The sequence below is a fragment of the Pipistrellus kuhlii genome, unplaced genomic scaffold, assembly GCF_014108245.1.
Source record: "Pipistrellus kuhlii isolate mPipKuh1 unplaced genomic scaffold, mPipKuh1.p scaffold_m20_p_11, whole genome shotgun sequence".
NCBI classification, from domain to species: domain Eukaryota; kingdom Metazoa; phylum Chordata; class Mammalia; order Chiroptera; family Vespertilionidae; genus Pipistrellus; species Pipistrellus kuhlii.
Genome location: NW_023425416.1, coordinates 33,971,581 through 33,991,090, shown reverse-complemented (window position 1 = coordinate 33,991,090; position 19,510 = coordinate 33,971,581).

Here is a 19,510-nt window from a genome sequence, read left to right as displayed (position 1 = left end):
AATGACCCCATGATGTAAATAATATTGTCTCCAGTTGTGGCTAAGAAAACAGAGGTTGGAAAAGTAAAGTATTTTCACAATTATACATGCTTCATATTAAGCAGAGCTGGGATTCAAGCCCAGAGCTGTGAGGCCAAACCCTTAAATGCCATGCTTATTCACTGCCAAGCTAATTAAGTTGGGTTTCATGTCTGATTTATATTTGACCTCACAGGAGGTGAGAAAAATACTTTATTCCAAGCACACGTTACAAAATTAATATTAAATCAATCAGTAAACTACAGATAGACGTTATTGATTTAAAAGGAGATAACTGCTTTTGATGAACAATTTACCCCTTAATACTGGAAAGAACTAAAATATATCTTACTAACAACTGGCCAGTATCTTAGACTTTTATCCTAAATTAATTTATTCTTCATTCAATTCCACTGCTTGCTGATTCATTTTCAATTTTGTGCTTCACTGTGACCTCTATATTCTTTTCTTTTTTGCACTCTTAAGTCAATATGAGTCACTCAGGGAAGAGTAATGTAGAATTTCATTTCAAATGGAGACAGATATTTAGATGTTTTATGACCAGGTTTGCTTTTCTCTATGTACACATAATCATATTAGCTGTATCTAAAATTATGTTGTTTTTGTTTAAAATGGTTTAGCCAGAACCATCTTTTTTATAATTTAAAAGCTTTTTGGTACCATTGCATACTTGCAGAGTATTTTAATTGTTTTTGAGTGGCTTTTTAAAACAAGGTAATACACAGTACATGGTGATTTTTTTATTTATTTTATTTTATTTTATTTTATTATTTTATTTTATTTTTTTGCCAAGGGGCAACTGGAGTTAGAAGCAGAATTGGCAGTGAAATCCGGCGCTATTAAATCACAACTCCCCCATCTGTTCCTTAATCCACCCAGCAGCATGGATGCCCAAAGGTAAATAAACAAGAGAACCAGTTAGTCATCAAAGGGGTAAATTTCTCCCTTAACTTTCCTCTTTGAATATGGCACATTATTGATGCATTGTACTGTTAGTCATATAAAAACATATGAAACTAAAATACAACTGCATTGATTTTAGAAAATACCTGGAAGTGAAATGCATAGTAGATTATGATGCTAAAACAATATTTTAGTGTGGATAGCTTTTCTTTAAATGAATTTTTAGCATTTTTTTGGTCTGCAGTGTGAAAAAGGAGTATAGTAAATAAATATTGACAGGTTTGTGTTTGTTTTTTTTTTCAAGACCTTATATAGATGTTGTAAAAGGGAAGGAGGCATTGGCATCATTGGTTTATTATGTTCTTCTTTTAATTTGTTGCTAACATTTCCAATTTAGAGTTTTCCCTCACCTGTTCACTAATTTATGCTACTAATTTATGTCAAAAATAGAATTTGTTGCTTTAGAAGAATTTAATGGGCTTCAAAAAATGAATTACAGAAATTTGAATCAACACAGTGAAATATGGTGAGCCTGGTGATGCATGGACTAATTATAAAATCTCAATAAAGTCCAAAATATTAGGCAAAATATTTAGCCTATGCCCAGACTACTAGATGGATCTAAAAACATAATCCATGGAAGTTCTAAAAGAACAAGATTTGTCTGACCCAAAACAGGCTTTTTCCCCTTTAAAAGTATTTTTTAAAAGATAATTTGAGAAATCATAGAGAACTTAGTTATTTAGCATGTCAATAAATTTTACCTGTTTTCCAATAAATTTTACCTGTTTTCCAATAAGGTCTGAAAATCTTCACTATTTTATCAGCCTACAAAACTGAGTCATTTTAATACCTAGGGTCATTTAATACAAAATGCATCTATTCTTTTTTTTAATAAAGTATTTTTATATTTCAATTGACAATTTGCAATTATCCTTAGTGACACATATATTTATTTTAATTATTATCATTTTTTAATCCTCACCCAAGGATATTTTTCCACTGATTTTTTAAAATATATTTTATTGATTTTTTACAGAGAGGAAGGGAGAGAGATAGAGAGCTAGAAATATCGATGAGAGAGAAACATTGACCAGCTGCCTCCTGCACACCCCCCACCGGGGATGTGCCCTCAACCAATGTACATGCCCTTGACCGGAATCGAACCCGGGACCTTTCAGTCTGCAGACCGACGCTCTACCACTGAGCCAAACTGGTTTCGGCATAATGCATCTATTCTTAACAGAGTCCCCTGAACCAAGGGTGACTGATAGAGTAAATACAGGCTCTAATACTCTCCCCAAGAATTAGAAGAAAATCCCTAACTCTAATCCCAAACCAGATTATGTCCAGAGAGTTTCTCCAAGCAAATGAGAGGAACAATATAAAAAGAAACTCTTAATAAAGAAAAATATTTTCGTGTGTTTATTTTTGTAGCATTTGTGAAGTAAGAAATATTCATAGGAAATAACTTTCTGGAGTCTTTGGTAAATACAATGCTTATGAAACCTCAACATGATGTAAAACTGCCAAGAGTGAATAGGATTTGACCTAATTATGCGAGTGGCTCTTTATCAGGTTGGCACTGATTAAGGACTTAGTTTACATTTGGGGAATGCCCGCCTTTGAATGGCATTTCTATTAATACATCCTATGTTGCTGACAGAAAAGCTCAGTCATAATGCATTGTCAGTTGTATTTCATGCAAGAGCTGGCTCTCATGAGCAATTATAATCTAATTAAAGCCATTAATGTTTACTCCTCTGGGAAATAAAGTTATTCATAGATATCAGAATCTTTTTATGTCTTTCCATCTACCATACAATTTATATTTTGTTTCTCACTTCTGAGACTCTTCAGGAGTTATTTTCCTGTCACCCTAAAATAGAAATGTACCCTGTGGCAATGTTTTCAATATAGCTATTTGCAGTTAAATTGAATAAAAAATGAATAATGTGTTTATTAAGAGTATCGGGAGCAGAGATGCACTTTTCTCATTATGTTATATTACTGTTTCTGCTGAGCTACAAGATATTAATAATTTTATAACATAAACAGATTAGGCTTTGGAAAGTCATAACATCTATAGGAACATACCTGGACTAGAAATTTTTTCACTAGTGGCATTATCCGTTAAGTCAGAGTAAAATTATAAATATGATACAAACTTTTTAAATTTTATTTTCCTGGGAAATGTTTTCATATTTTTAAAATTAAAAAGGATTTTTATATTGATATTAGAGGCCCAGTGCATGAAATTCATGCATAGAAAGGGGTTCCTCAGACTGGCCTGCACCCTCTCCAATCTGGGACCCTTTAGGGGATGTCCAGCTGCTGGTTTAGTCCCGAACATCTCTCTCGCATTCTGGGACCACTGGCTCCTAACTGCTAGCATGCCTGCCAGCCTGGTCACCCCTAACCTCTCTGCCTGCCTGCCTGCCTGATCGCCCCTAACTGCCCTCCTCTGCTGGTCTGATCTCACTCCCAATTGCTCTGCCAGCCTGGTCACCTCCAACTGTGCTCCCCTGCCAGCCTGATTGCTCCTAACTGCCTCTGCCTCAACCTCCACCACCATGGCTTTGTCCAGAAGGAAGTCAGATGTCTGGAAGATGGCCAGTCAACTGGTCTAAAAACTTTTATTAGTATAGATAAATTATGTAAAATAGGATTGCTTAAATGGGGGAGAAAGCCTTTTTCAGCAGGAAGAGATGCTCTTGACAGACAAAAACACATAATTCCTATATCTGGACTGATAGCCAGCCATATGCAGTATACTGCCAAACCAGTCATTAAAAAACTGAACCACTTTCTTACACCTTAAACCAAACAGCTGTTGCCCCTAAAACACCTCCTCAGCCCACCTTAAGTTCTGCCTTTGCACTTCACCCAGATTTGGTTCTGATTGGTCTGTTTCTATGCCAGTCAGCTTCAAAAGCTCTGTCTCCTAAGAAGCCATTGGTTCCTTACACTTCGCCCAGATTTGGTTCTGATTGGTCAGTTTCTATGGCAGTCAGCATCTCCGGGCCTATTTCTAGACCTGACCATAGAGGCTGGGCTTATCAGCAACTGCCCCAGGCTGCTGGTGAGCAGACTGAACTGGTGACTTCTGGGAGAGAGAGAGAAGTTTCTCTCTCCAGGCCTTGCCAGCAGCTGCTGCCACTGCTGATCAGCCCTGTCTCTCTCTCTTCGAGAGGTCAACAGTTTAGCCCGCACACAGCTGGACATTCGGTGGAGCCTTCAGTCACTTTAGATGTTACCACCCTGGCTCTTTATATACATAGATTATACTATTGCTACAAACACGTTTTCCAATATACCTAAGGGTTCTTAACCAAATAATATATGTATTGTATTAGAAAAGTAACACTTTGACTTAGCATTACACATGCCACGTACTCTATTTCAAAGGACAAATAAGCTTGAACATAAGTGGACAATATTGGCTTATACCATTTTCAGGGTTTACTATGCATGGCAATGGTTTAAATTCCTTATATTCAATATTACATCTCATTAAATCACAACACCTTATTATCTTATCCTCTTTCAACAGAAGAGGAATTGAGGCACAGAAAGGTTAAATAACTTTCCAAAAGTCAACCAGCCAGTAAATGATGGAGCCGTGATACAAACACTCACAGTTGATTTTGGTGCTGGACTTCAAATGTTCTTTCCTATGCTATACTCTCTCCTAAACTTAAGGCTTCTCCCTCTTCAAAGTTGTAGTCATTCGAGTGTTATCTGTGAATGTCAAACACCACTGCCATCCTTCACTGCTTCTATGACAATATTGCAAGATACATTTTTTTTAAGTCTATCTTTAGTCACCAGGCCTGCCACTTAACAAACTGCAAGAATCTAGGCTTATCATTTAAACTCTCGAAGCCTCAGTTTCTTCATCTGTAAAATAGTACCTACTTTAATCCTGTTTTGAGGATTAAACAAAAAATGCATATAAAGCTAAGTGCCTGACTCCTAGCAAGCACTTGATAAACATTGACTATCACTATTACTATGGTTTTAATATTCAACAAAGAAAGAGATACATAGGGTGCTCTATTCAGGAGTCAGGAGATTTGCCTACATCATCAACGAAAAACAATTTCATATTTGAACAAGGCTGTGTTAGTTTTTTGGGGTTTTTTTACTTGAACACTAAAAGGGGAAGTCTTTCAATAACATATATATGCCCCATGAAATAAATAATTTTACTGCTGTAGTTACAAATATTTCTGATAGATTAAGAACATAAATTAGCCTGGCTGGCTTGGCTCAATGGTTGAGCATCGACCTATGAACCAGAGGTCACGATTTGATTCCTGGTCAGGGCACATGTCCAGATTCAGGGTTTGATTACCAACATGGGGCATGCAAGAGGCAGCTGATCAATGCTTCTCTCTCTCTTGATGTTACTATCTCTCCCTTCCTCTTTGAAATCAATAAATATATATTAAATAACAAGTAAGTACATATGCCTTTTAAGCTATATTTTTAAATAATATTTTCTAATGGTATACCAGGTATGGAATGAGGAAATGATAGTGAATAAAAAGTTAAAGTCTTTATGCCTTTATTTTCTTCAGCACTCTTTACTAAAACAAAGAAACAATTCTTAGAAAACTTCTTAAGGTAACATGCCCTATGTGTATGTTCTCCTTATTTATATAAGAAATGTTCTTTAAAATATTTTTACACAAATTTACCATCCCTTCATTTGTGAGCATCCTTAATGTTAGTGGTTTCCAAAATTTTAGTCACCCTAAAGACAATGACAGTTTTAACCAGGTGAGGTACATCATGATAGAATGACTTTTTTTTTTTAAAGGTAAATTATGGAGCTCATGAAGTTTACATTTCAGGACTCCTCATTTGCATAGGGCCTTTCCAGAGCCCAGGATGTTGAACTGGAGATACATTTAGTTTGAGCTTAGTGGGAGTTATTTATGTGGTTTGCAGTCATTACCCTGTTATTACTGGCATTCCTGAGATACAAGTGGATTCCAAAATACTCCCACTGTGCACTGTAGATTATCCAGTATTGTGTTACTAATGTGAGAAACAGAAGTCATATAATGATAAAACTGAAGTATATAGATGTCTAATCACTATTTGTATATCTGAAACTAACACAATATTGTACGTCAAATGTAATTGAAAAATAACTTTTTAAAAAAGAAGTCCTCTAATGACATGAACATATCTATGGACTCCAACACTAAAATTATAAGGGTCATAGAGAATAAACAGGATTGCAAATATATGGAACCAGAAGCTAGTCTATGGAAAATTATTATGCAGATGTGTTGGCATTGAGTTTAAAACTATATTTCTCTGGATTCTGTAATGTTTTAGGAATCTTTTTAGATTTTTCTAAATTTTTAATTTGTTACTTTTTTCTCATTTTAAATAAATGTGGACGTTAGTGACTAATCTTGCTTTTGTAATTTTGTGTCTTTTACGTACATGAGACCAAAATTGCATAGGGCTTCAAGGTCAAGTCCCACAAAACCTGGACTACCCTGACAATAATGTGTCATGGAAGGCTAATTCACCTATTGTGAAAAAAAATTTAAAAATATAGGTATAATAGTATCATAACCAAACTAAACTAAGAAATCTTTAAAAGCCTCAATTATTCTTTTTTACATGTCATTGTAAGTGTCCATATCTACATTAATTTTATCTATTTGTATATTTAAGAAACACGTGTCTTAGCCAAGACCTCTTAAGTATAACAAATATTAATCTTATTCTAGAATTGATCCTTTTGAAGTATGTCTACTACTTGAGAGGAAAAGTTGGAAATGTAACCTAATAAAGGGCAAAAAACTCTACCTACCCATACATAAATGTAAAAATAATAATCTGTCTTTGAATTTTCAATTTTGGGTAGATCAATATAAGGAAAGCTCTAATCCAGAATTTTCCAAGAGTTCAATTCATTCTTGGGAAAATTTTTCTTAAGGCTATCATAGCCTTTATTTAATGACCACCCTAGAATTTTATCTTAAAGGTTTTGATCCATATTTGGAGTGACCCTAAAATTTCCAACCTTGCTAATGAATTCCAAAAGCTGGTATCCACCAATAAGTACTAGTGTAACATCATTTGGGTGTTTCTTTCCAGGCATCATAAAAACCCACATTGATTTTACAGTACTTGACTTAGCAAGTAAAATGACTGTGGGCTTTTAGGTACCATGCAAAATATGCTAAGATAGCATTGAATCACTAAAGAATAAACTATTTAATGATTCCGGGGGATGAGTTTATAGTATTGAATTCAGCTTGACAAAAATAAGTAAAAGACCTTTCTGCCCAACAAATTTGACATTTATTTAAACTCTGGCACAATAATAAAGAAAACCATAAAAACTTGTTTCCTCAAAGGCAGCTGGTGTATGAGTCTTAAACTTTGCTATAAAATCATTTTTCTCAAGAAATCTGCTGGAAGAGTATATTGGAATTGCACAGTATTCTAGCTCCACCAAGTGACAGTTTCATTTTGTTGCTATGTTGCAGCAACTCATCTACTAACCTGTGAGGAGAATACTAACAAAATAATATATTGTACATAAAACATGCTCATCCATCTGATCTAACTTAAAGAGATTTCTCTCTATTCATTAATGGCTCCAAAAAAGAAACTGGCATTTAATCTTCTAAACTTCTATCTTTCCTATAATATATCAGTTTGAAATAGAAAATCATGTAATAGTATTTTCTGAAATTCATTATTCCACTCTGAGTTCATGATTACTTTTGTTGAGAGAATAAAATAGATGAAAATTTCTTATTCTACTCACATGCTGTGTTTTAGAAATTAAAGTTTATATAACAGTAGTCATTTCAGTCTTTAAAAATTCTACCCAGCACATAAAAAAACATCTGGATATTTTTTAAATATAATCTTGAAGAACAATTTTTTTTTTAGCTCAAAGTTTCTATTTATAAACTACAGTATAATGGGGAAGGCTTTTTGTCAAATAAAAAGCTATATTGTATTTCTATTAATAAAAGTAACATAGGTTCATTAACTCATGACACAGAAATATGTTTTTAAAGAGAACAAAAAGCCGAAACCAGTTTGGCTTGCAGACTGAAAGGTCCCAGATTCGATTCTGGTCAAGTGCATGTACCTTGGTTGCAGGCACATCCCCAGTGGGGGGTGTGCAAGAGGCAGCTGATCGATGATTCTCTCTTATCGATGTTTCTAACTCTCTATCCCTCTCTCTTCCTCTCTGTAAAAAAATCAATAAAATAAATTTTAAAATAAATAAATAAAATAAAAGAGAACAAAAAAATAGTTAACCATTCATAATTTCTCTACCCTAAAGTAATTAATATTTACATTCTGGTAGATAATATCAGGCTATTTGTTCTATACATATTCACATATGTATCTAGGGAATACAAAAATAGTATCACTATAATACAAGTTATTTTCTAGTTTCCTTTTTTCTTAATGATTAGAAGATATAATACTATGTTATATAGATGCACAGTGTTCCAAATGTGAATATATTACCTTTTGTATATCCAATATCCGAATATCAAACATTTCTGTTGCTGCCAATTTTTCTCTATAGAAGACAACTGTAAATATAAAATTACCTAAGTGCAGCTATATTAATATCCAATAAAGGAATATTTTTAAAGTATTAGGAAAAAAAAGAATGCCAACTTCATGATTAAAAGATCATTTCAGCCTAGCCAGTGTGGCTCTTTGGTTGAGCGTCAACTCATGAACCAAAAGGTCACAGTTCAGTTCCGGTCAGGGGACATGCCTGGGTTATGGGCTTGATCCCCAGTAGGCGTCATGCAGGAGATAGCCAATTGATGATGTTTCTCTCTCATAGATACTTATCTATTTCTCTCCCTTCCTTTCTCTCTAAAAAAAAATCAATGAAAACATATTTTTTAAAAGGGTCACTTCACTAAAATGATACAAAGATTTTAAATTTGTTCACATCTAAAACATAGTTTTATATTTAAAAACAAAACTTGACAGAAGAAAAATACATATGTTGACAATAGATAAAGAATTTATCTGAGAAGTTTTACAATATACGTAATATGTATTATATTTGGAATTTTACACACTTTTGGTTACTGCTATATTAAATTCTTACTCCCCAAAAAAGTAAGAATATACAAAATTTGAACAACATAAACAAGTGTTTAAAAAGCATAAAGGGTAATGAACCCAACTATTAAAAACTACCTATGCTTGCCCTGGCTAGTTTGGCTCAGTGAATAGAGCATGGGTCTGCAGACTGAAGGGTCCTGGGTTTGATTGTGGTCAAGGGCACATACCCAGGTTGCAGGCTTGATGCCCAGTAGGGGGCATGCAGGAGGCAGTCAATCAATGATTCTCTCTCATTGATGTTTCTATCTCTCTCCCTCTCCTTCCTCTCTGGAAACTACCCTTTTTGAGAACAAACAGTATATAAAAATTGACAATTTGCTACACAAAAAGCAAAATTCAACAGTTTTTATTAATTATTTTTATATGGACAATAATGCAATTTTAAAAGGATGTTACAAAGAGAATTTTTAATGTGCATTTGGAAATTAAGAAATTTTCTTAAATATTCAGACTAAAAGAAACCATCAAAACAAAAATTAGAGAATATATGGAATTGAATTATAAAAAATAATAGTACCTTTTAAAATGTTATAATTTAGTTAATTAGAAAAGAAGAAAACCTTAGAATTAATTCACTGAGCTTGCAACTTAACATGTTAGAAAAAAAACAATTAATAGAGTAAAAATATCATAAAATAGAAACTAATTTTCTAGGGAAAAAATAATCAGAGAAAAAATATCAATGAACTACAAGTTGACTCTTGAAAAATCCTAATAAAATAGACAAACTTCTAGCAAAGTTGATCAAGAATAAAAGATAGTCACCTTCCCCAAAAATGTTCAAATGAAAAAGTAAACAGCATGGTGATTACAAGAGGGAAGGGGGATGAAGGGAGATGGAAGAGGGTAAAGAGAGGAGAAATGTGATGGAAAGAAACTTCACTTTGGATAGGGAATACACAATACAATATACAGGTGATGTTGTATAGAACTGTAAATTTAAAAGCTATATAATTTTATTAAACAATCTCACCCCAATAAATTCAGTAAAAACTTTAAAGAAAATTCAGCATTTAATTATTAATTTAAAATGTTTTAAAAACTCTTTTACCAAACTACAAAAATAAAATGTCATCGCATTAAGAAAAAGGCTTCAGGGGGAATCACAGATGGCAGATCAATAGAAAATAAGCCTCTTCACTTGAGAATTGCATACATTCAACCTCCTAAACCAGTGGTCGGGAAACTCATTGGTCAACAGAGCCAAATGTCAACAGTACAACGATTGAAATTTCTTTTGAGAGCCAAAAACCGACTTTTGTGCATGGGCCACGAAGTTTCAATCGCACTGTACATGTGCTCTCACACTTGGTATTTTGTGGAAGAGCTACACTCAAGTGGCCAAAGAGCCACATATGGCTCACAAGCCGCAGTTTGCTGACCACTGTCCTAAACCAACTAGAGATATCAAGACACTTAAAGCCAGAAGACTGAAATCTGCAAGCATTAGTGAACGCCAGCTGGAACCACATTTTCTGAATTCTCCATCATAGCTGCACCACATCAGTACCCCATCCCTCACTCACAAATTGATTGCCTCCCAAATGTGTTTTAGTCCATTCTTTGGAAATCAAGATACATTATTCTCATAGAAACAAGGTTATAGACAGTGTAGAATAGACCTCAGAAGTCCACTTACCCCTTCTATAGATGAATTATGTTATTAATAGGCCCACAGAACCTAACCATCATTGACAGTATGATTTCTCAGGAAAAACTGTTGCCAACTTCTACCCCAAACACGATGGTACTACTTATTTCTTCTTAATGTTGCTCTGTCCAAAGCCATAGGGATGAGATTCCAGTGGCTCTCTAAGCAACACAAAGAAAATTTAATAAATAAAAAGCATCCATGGTCCTAGACCTCTTCCACCCTCTACCCATTTCAAATCTCCAGTTACTCAGTCTCAGACATAACCAGTGACAGTACGAAAGAGTCCTGAATACACCCAGAAGATACTGTGATTGGAATCTTTGATTCATTCCTAGCAAGCTTTGTAAAGAGGTATTATAAGTCCTCTGGTCAAGGTTCATGTCTAAGGTAAGTTTTTGGGTTCCATATTCAATCAAGAGCTGTCTGAACTGCAGCAAGTAAATATTATCAATAGGAGGTTAGGGGATAATAAGACATTCCCTTCCCTAAAGCAGAAGAAACCAAGAACATATTATTGAGCCAGAGAGGCCCATTGGCCTGTCAGTCACAGTACAGCATTGTGGATAAATGGACTTCCTGTAGATGTTCTACAACAACCTTGGGAGACAAATGGGTGACACACATAGTTCCTTCCATTTTTCATGAAGAAATGAAGCCCAGAATGTGTAAGTGGCAGAATTCCAGAAAGCTTTTAAAAAATGAGAAATGAGGAAGACAACTTGACTTGCATTGTGAACATACAATGCAATATACAGATGATATAATATAAAATTGTACCCCTGAAACTTATATCATTTTATTAATCAATGTCACCCCAATAAATTCAATTTTAAAATAAAAATAAGAAATGAACCTTTCAAAGTAAGCACTTCCCCCTCTAGGTGAAAAGACCTGCATCATGTACAAGTATTTCCTGTTGAGACCTGAAAATATTTTGGGATTTGTTGGTAAGCATCACTCAGGTCTCGTGGAGGAAAAATTATAATTTATAACTGTGACATTTATGTTTCAACTTCATAGCTAATTATACTTCCGAGGACTTTTCCTAGATTTTTCTTGACTATTTGAATTAGTGAGTTACTTGGCACATTTCTTCTGATTACCCACTAGAAATAAGAATAATAAATATTTAAAATGTTTTTAAAAACTCTTTTACCAAACTACAAAAATAAAATGTCATAAATATTCTTATTTCTAGTGGGTCCCTCCCCCTCTGCTTCTTTTCTAATTATCTGGACTACTCAAAAAGAATATTTATATCCACGCTCATTTCTCACAAATATATGCTATATGATTTTTATACATATATGTCAAACTTGCCAAATTCATCTTCTAGCTCTAGAAAAAATAATCTTCTGGTCTACTTTATGCTCAAATTATCTTTATGAATTATATTTTATTATGCAAATCCATCTTTCCATCACAAATGGGACTTCTCAGAAATTTCTTTGGACTGAAAGAGGTGAAGGGTTTTTGAAATACAGGCTTTTTAAAAAAAAAAAAAAAAAGATGATAGATGTACAATATAGAAAAGAGAAAGAGAAAAACAGAACAGGCTGGTAACAATAGATGCCTCTTATTCTACAGTTACATAAGCATCAAGAAATCCTTGTTACGCTTCCGTCAGGCATCTCCATTGAAGTTTTTCTTTAAGGCATTCAGCATGCCACCCTCACAGAAATTTTTCCCATGAAAAGATTAATGTGTTCTTCAGAAGATTCATTTTTTTTTAAATTCATTTCTGCAAATAGAAGATACCAGCCTTCTCTGACTTCATTTGTAGTCAAATATAAGGTCCTTCATACTCACTGCCTCCCAGGATAGTTAGTAAGAAAAAGTAATTTAAAACAACACAAATGCCAAAGAACAATAAGAAAGACTGGTCATCTTCCCTGTTTAAGTTATACTTCCTAATGTCTCTGCTGTCGTTTGGGACGTGTGAGCCATTCTGACAAATAGATGAAAAGGCTGTAGGTGGTCACACAAGCACAATGGTCAGTGCAGGACAATGGATAGGGAGGACAAGGGAGAATGAGACAGACCAAGGAACAAAGAAAGGGACTAAAGGCAAAATAGACTTCTTTCTTTCCATTAATCACAAGAGCCTTTGCTTCTGTCTTTCCCATGACATGCAATTCCCCTCCAAACCCAAAAATTATATCTAAGAATAAAAAGTGCATTTTAGTCTGGAGTCACCTTGTCATCAACCAAAGGAACAATCACCCACAGTAACTGGGCCAGAGACTGGGTGGAAGAGAGGTTGCCGTTTTTATTATCCTCTAGGAGGGGAAAGGACAGCTGCTGTCACTGACATCTCCAAGTAGCAGCCACAGAAATCCCTGGAAGAGCTTGTTAAAACGCAGGTTCAGATTCAGGAGGGCAGGGTGAGACCTGAGCTTCTGAATTTTAACAAGCTCTCAGGCGAGGCCAACGCTGCTGATGGGAGAACACATTTGCTGGGCAGAGAACCACAGTTGGGAGTAGCCAGGGGCTACAGCAATTCATTTCCAAACTCTGTGCATTTTGGAATTATCTGGAAATTCTAAAAAAAAGAACTGATGCCTCGCTCCACCCCAGCTACTGCTGATATACCTAAGAGTATGGGATGCAACCTGAGCATCAGGATTTTTTTAATCTCCCCCACATGTTTCTAATATTCAACAACATTTTGAAGTTTCTGGCATTCGAAGGGCCAAAAGAGGGCCCAATACCTATGGAGAATTAGAGCAAAATCTAATGGGAGAGGTCAGCAGATGCCAATTATAAAGAATGCCCCCCTCCAAATTTCCACACTAAAAGTCTGGATATATCTCGATATAGAGATAGATAAATATAGAAAAAGATAGATGATAGATAGATAATATATCCCACTACTTATAAAGATCTCATTTCTTGAATAGCTAATAGGCATCTCAAACTATTCTGTAAAAATCCAAACTCCAGATTTCCACTCTCAGTCCCACTGAAAAAAAGCTCTATTCCACTTTTAGTCTTTCCCATCTCAGTTTCAGCTCCATCCTTCCTGGCACTCTAGAAATAACCCTTGAATCTCATATTCTATATCTAAACTGACAGAAAATCTGGTTTGTTTATCCTTCAAAATAGATCCAGAATTGTTTGAGATTTCTTCAAAATAAAATGGTAGAAGGAAACTGAGTGGGTTATAGATGGAAAATAACTAGACCTAAGTTAATCATGTTTTGAAGTTGGAAGAATTTATTATATTCTCTCAATTTTTGATATATTCAAAGGTTTCCATCATGAAAAGTTTGCATATAGCTTTTCACCATCTTCATCATCACCTTGATGGTCTAAGAAGGCTAAATAATTTTAGTGTTTCCCACAGTTTGGTACACGTACCCCCAGGGGTACGGGAAGAGTTTGGTGAGGGTATGCGTTGCATCGGAGTTTGGTGGGGATATGCACTGCACCGTGCTTAGCTGCACCTAATTCTACATTTTCATGAGTACGATGGGTTCTCAGTGGCGTTACGAAAATTATAGAAGGGGTACACATATGTCAAAAGTTTGGGAAACACTGGATCACCAGCTCATATGTAGATTATTATAAGTGCTCTTTGATTGCTTCTAAAGCCCTATCTAATGGGCTTTTAATATTGCTCCATTTCCATCTATTCTCAACAAAGCAGCAGAGGCATCCAGTTAAGAAGGTTCATATCACTCCTCTGCTCAAAACTCTCCAACAGCTTTTCCCCTCATGGGAAAAACCAAAGACTGCATTGCGGCCCATCATCTGCACCATCCCTTCCCCATTTCTTCTTGCCTGTTTGGTCTTATTTCCTACTTATTTCTCTCTTGTAAACACGTGCACCTTCTTACTTTTTTATCAAAACATGCTCCAAATCCCCTCCTTACTTCCTTTACAGGGTGTTCCCTCCACCTGCAAACCCTGTCCTCACCTCTTCAGGTCCTCTCTCCAATGCCATTTCCTTTGGGAGGCTTCCCTGACTTCCCTGCTTCCCATTTAAAGCCCTGCCTCCAGCACTTCCTTGCTTGCTTTATTGTTCACACATACTTATCATGAGCTGACATACCTGTGCACATATTAATTCAGTTACTTTCTATCTCCTCTATTGCCCTCTATCCTGCCTGTCCTACCATAGCCAAATAGAATATAAGCTCCATAAAAACAGTGATTTGTTTACTACCTGATTCCAAGCCCCTTAAAAAAGTTGTCTGGTCAGTGATAGTTTCTCTATATTTATTTGTTGACTGGCTGGATGATTCAATTAATCAACTAACATTCATCCTGACCATATTGGATAAGAGAGACTTTGGGCTTTTTGGATAAGATTTTTTTTGGATAATATTGCTTTTTTTTTTTTTTTTTACTCCACATAAAGACTTGTTATAATGTGCCACGGTATCAGGAAGTGGTAGCTCTCACATATTTCCCTATAGTAGCTGTTGACAATTTTATTTTTTTTTATAAAGGGCCAACCTTTCCTTGAGAGTCATACAACCTCTGCTATAACTACTCAAGTCTGCTGTTACAACACAAAAGAAACCATAGACTATAGAGAAGCATGGTTCTGCTCCAGTAAAACTTTACCTGCAGATCTGGCCCATGGTTTGTGGTGTGCTAGCCTCGCCTTGTAGCAGAGCTTCCCAGTTGTGTTACTGAGATTAGAGCAAAAGAATTGCCTATCTCATGTCAAACAATGAAACCGAAAGCAGTAGAAATAATTGATCACTCAAAATAAATGAAGTAACTTCAAATCAATAAAACATTAAAGTAAGCAATTCACTCAAGATTCAGTAAGGTATTTTGTAATAGTTTGATAACACTGAATTTCTTAGAAATAATGAGGCATCTGATAGTTGATAATGTTTTGGGGTGTTTTTTTTTTAATCCTCACCCAAGGATATTTTCCATTGATTTTTAGAGAGAGGGGAAGACAGAGAGAACTATCAATATGAGAGAAACACATCGATTGGTTGCCTACTGCATATGTCCTGACCAGGGCCTGAACCAATCAAAACAAGGTACGTGCCCTTGACTGGAATTGAACCCGGGATCCCCTGCATCTGCAAGCCAATGCTCCATTCACTGAGCCAAACCAGTTAGTACTAATAAAGCTTTAATGAAATATGGTAAATGATTTTTCCTTTAATATACCTAAAATAGTTTCTATTCCATGCACCTTAACTAACATAATGCACATTTATCTAACTTGCCTAAAAGAATTTGTGTATATTCTATGTATAACACTCTATTGATCTATCAGTAAATTAGATAGATGATAAACAGATAGATAGGTTAGTAGAGAGAATAACTTGCTCTTTTGAATCAAAGTTAATTCCTGAGTTTCTTAATATAATTGTTACTATAATTCTTCTTAATATAATTGTTTAAAATTACTTTATCTTATTTAGAATCTTTTTAGTGAGTAAATTTAGGTTATCTGTTTTATAAAATATGACTTATCCACTTTTTTTTAAACCCGGGACTAATTTATCTATCTCTAGTTTTATTTCCCTGCAGGATAACCAATACTGTCTCAGTGATCTAAAGTGCAGCTTCTTTCAATGTTATCAAATATTATCTTTTATCAATAAGAAAGTAGAGTGGGGATTGGTAAGGTATGTACACATGTAATACCTTAATTTAAAAAATGAGAAAAAAATAAGAAAGTAGATTCATTTAAATTATTAAAGTATGCAACATATAGGACTATCTCTGGCAAAATGGTCCACTCATAGCAATACATACTGAGAGGGGAAGAAGCCAGAAATGCATGAGATTCGTGCACTAAAGCAGAACAAGAGTTGAGGGAATAACTCAAAACAGGCTTTCACTTCAAATAACCCGACAGATGTCCAAAAGCAAAATGAAAGTAACCGCATCACAATTTCAATTAGATCTATTTTCCAGTGTATTAATTCTGTCGTTAACTGGGTCAAAACTACTTTTGAATCTGTCCATTGAGTTTTTAATGTCAGCGGCTATATTTTCCATTTTTAAAAGTTCTATTCGGTTGTATCTGTTTCTCTTTTTCAAGTCTTCTTGTTCTTTTTCATGGTGTCTGCTTCTTTTTCATGGTTTTTATTCCAATTATATCCTTAACTATTTCAAGCACACTTATTTTTATCTTTACTACCCAGAGTTCTTTTAGCTAAAGTTATTGATAGTATATCACTGCTGCTTATTGAGTGTGCTCTCACTGGTGGCATGTTTTCTTTTTGCTTTGTAATTTTATATTGTGAACTCTTTGGCACCTTTCAGAACTCTACAGCTGGGAATCTCGTACTCTCTGGATTAAGTGAGTTCCTTTGGAGAATTTTTTACATTTACTTTGCCAAATGCCCAGGGTTTTCACAATCTCACACCATACGGATACAAATATTGTAATCCCAACTCAATTGGGTTATAGTTATAGATTTTCAAGAAAGTTTTTTTCTATCTAAAATATAAAGGAAGACATGCAAGTATTCTTCAGACACTGTTCTGTACCGGTGACTAGATAGTTTTGCTAGAGTGACTCTTCAAAGGCCCCAGCTTTCTATGGGGATGTCAGATGCAATCTTAAACTTGTGGAACCCCACAACATTTCCCCCTATTCCTGTGTAGGCACTAAGATCTAAACCTCTGTGTGACTGAGACAAGATTCCACCTCCCGCTCCTGAACCCACTCCTCAGCTGTCACTCCATCTAGTGTAGTTTGGCTCAGTTTTTCAGTGTGTACTTCCTTTTTAGCCCATTTGGAATTTCCTTACATGCTTTCTGGCTCAGCTACACATTTTAAAATTATATTTCTTTTACATTTTATCTAGCAGGTGTATTTTATTACAGGAAGATTTCTGGGTAATCTAGTTGGCCATACTGCCAGAAATAGCAGTGGCAAATGTTAGCATGCTGCCATAAATAATAGTTGGATGCATTAAAAGTAAGCATCTCAAACCTGAAGAAAAGCCATTACAATTTTTCAGGGATTGATAAAGTCATGCAACACTAAATATAGGATTTTACAAAGTGTCGTGAAATGTGGTAATAAATATTTAGAAGCTTCTTTTGAGGTTTCTGATTTTAAGGCAAAGGTAAAAAAGTACATCCACATCCATTGGGGAAACAGTTGCTCTGACACAGTTAAAATGGCTGAAATACTACCCCTCAATAAGCATGTGGTGAGACCTAAAATATATATCTTTGACAGCAAATATTGTTGGATGACATATGGAAAGCATTATAGAAGAATGAAGAAACAAATGTTGAAACAAATTACTAAGTGTTGAAGGTTTGCTGTATGTGTGAATGAAGAACTGATGTTTCTAACACATCTCACCTTATGGTATTCTCTGGATTCTGTTTCCAATAATAAAATACATAAATACCATTTTTTGGGAGCCACTATAAAAAAAAAAGTACCAAATATTTTCCTTTAATAATAACTAACTTCTTTTAGAAAAATTACGATATGTGGAAAATTGTGGGCAACTATTTGAATTGGAGTAAAAAAATCCCAAGCAAGGATACAGATAAAGGCCTCACATGAAATACACTCCTGTCATTTAACGGCTATTGCAGCAAAGATGGTGAAGTCACAAGAGAGCAAAATGCTCCAGAAGATCATGGGTGAGGTTAGGTTTATAAAACAAGATATTTAAAAATATAGGGGACTCTTTGCAGTCCTTCACAGAAGGCAAATTTCTTAGATCAGGTTCTCTAGAAAGCAGATGCTGAGGAGAGTTGCATATAGAAATTTTACTGGCGAGTGCTCTCAGGATCAACTATCTGGGAAGTGAAGTAGGCAGGATTAGGCAGAGGGCAGAACTGAACTGAGATACCACCATGCCCTCAATCAATCCCATGGAGAGCTCTTTACCAAGTTCCCCACTGAAAAATTTCAGTGTCTGACCACCCCTATCTGTCTCTTCAGTAAGGCAAAATTTACTTCCTCAGCTCACATTTACATCCTCCCAGTCAGAATTAGCTGACCGCTGTTAATAGGAATAATTTATTATGTAATGTTCTGCAACAAGTCAATTTAATTGTATGAACTACAACTAGAGTTAACTATTTTTATTTTAATTACAACAATATACTATATCATGACCAAAAGCTGATGCTATTAATAAACACTGCATTTCACCAAGCCAATGTGGCTTAGAGATTGAGCATGGACCCATGAACCATGAGGTTATGGTTTGATTCCAGGTCAGGGCACATGCCCAGGTTGCAGGCTCGATCCCTAGTGTGGGGCATGTAGGAGGCAGCTGGCCAATGTTTCTCTTTCATCATTGATGTTTCTATCTCTCTCTGTCCCCCTTCCTTTCTGAAATCAATAAAAATATATTTAAATAAATAAATAAATATAAATAAATAAACACACATTTCTATTTGAGTAATGTAATATTTAAAACACCAAAATGCTGGAAAATAATTATTTTTTCCCTATTGTTACGCATTTCACATGAAGCTGATACATTTCATTTAAAACTAGCCATCCTATATAATCTACACTAATAAAAGAGAAACATGCAAATTCACCATCACTCTGCTATGCCAAATCACATCCACCAGCCAATCAGGAGTGGGTATGCAAATTAATCCAACCAAGATGGCGGCCAGCCACAGAGCTGGAGCAAGCAGGAGGCTTAGGTTGCCCCTGGCAATGGAGGAAGCCAAGCTTCCCACCCACCCTGGCCTGTCCTGGCCTCTCATCAAGGCTACAAAGTTTCAATTATAGAAGATAACTAAATCCTAGATACTTGCTTCCAGCCAGCCCTGGCCTCTGCTCAAGGAGGC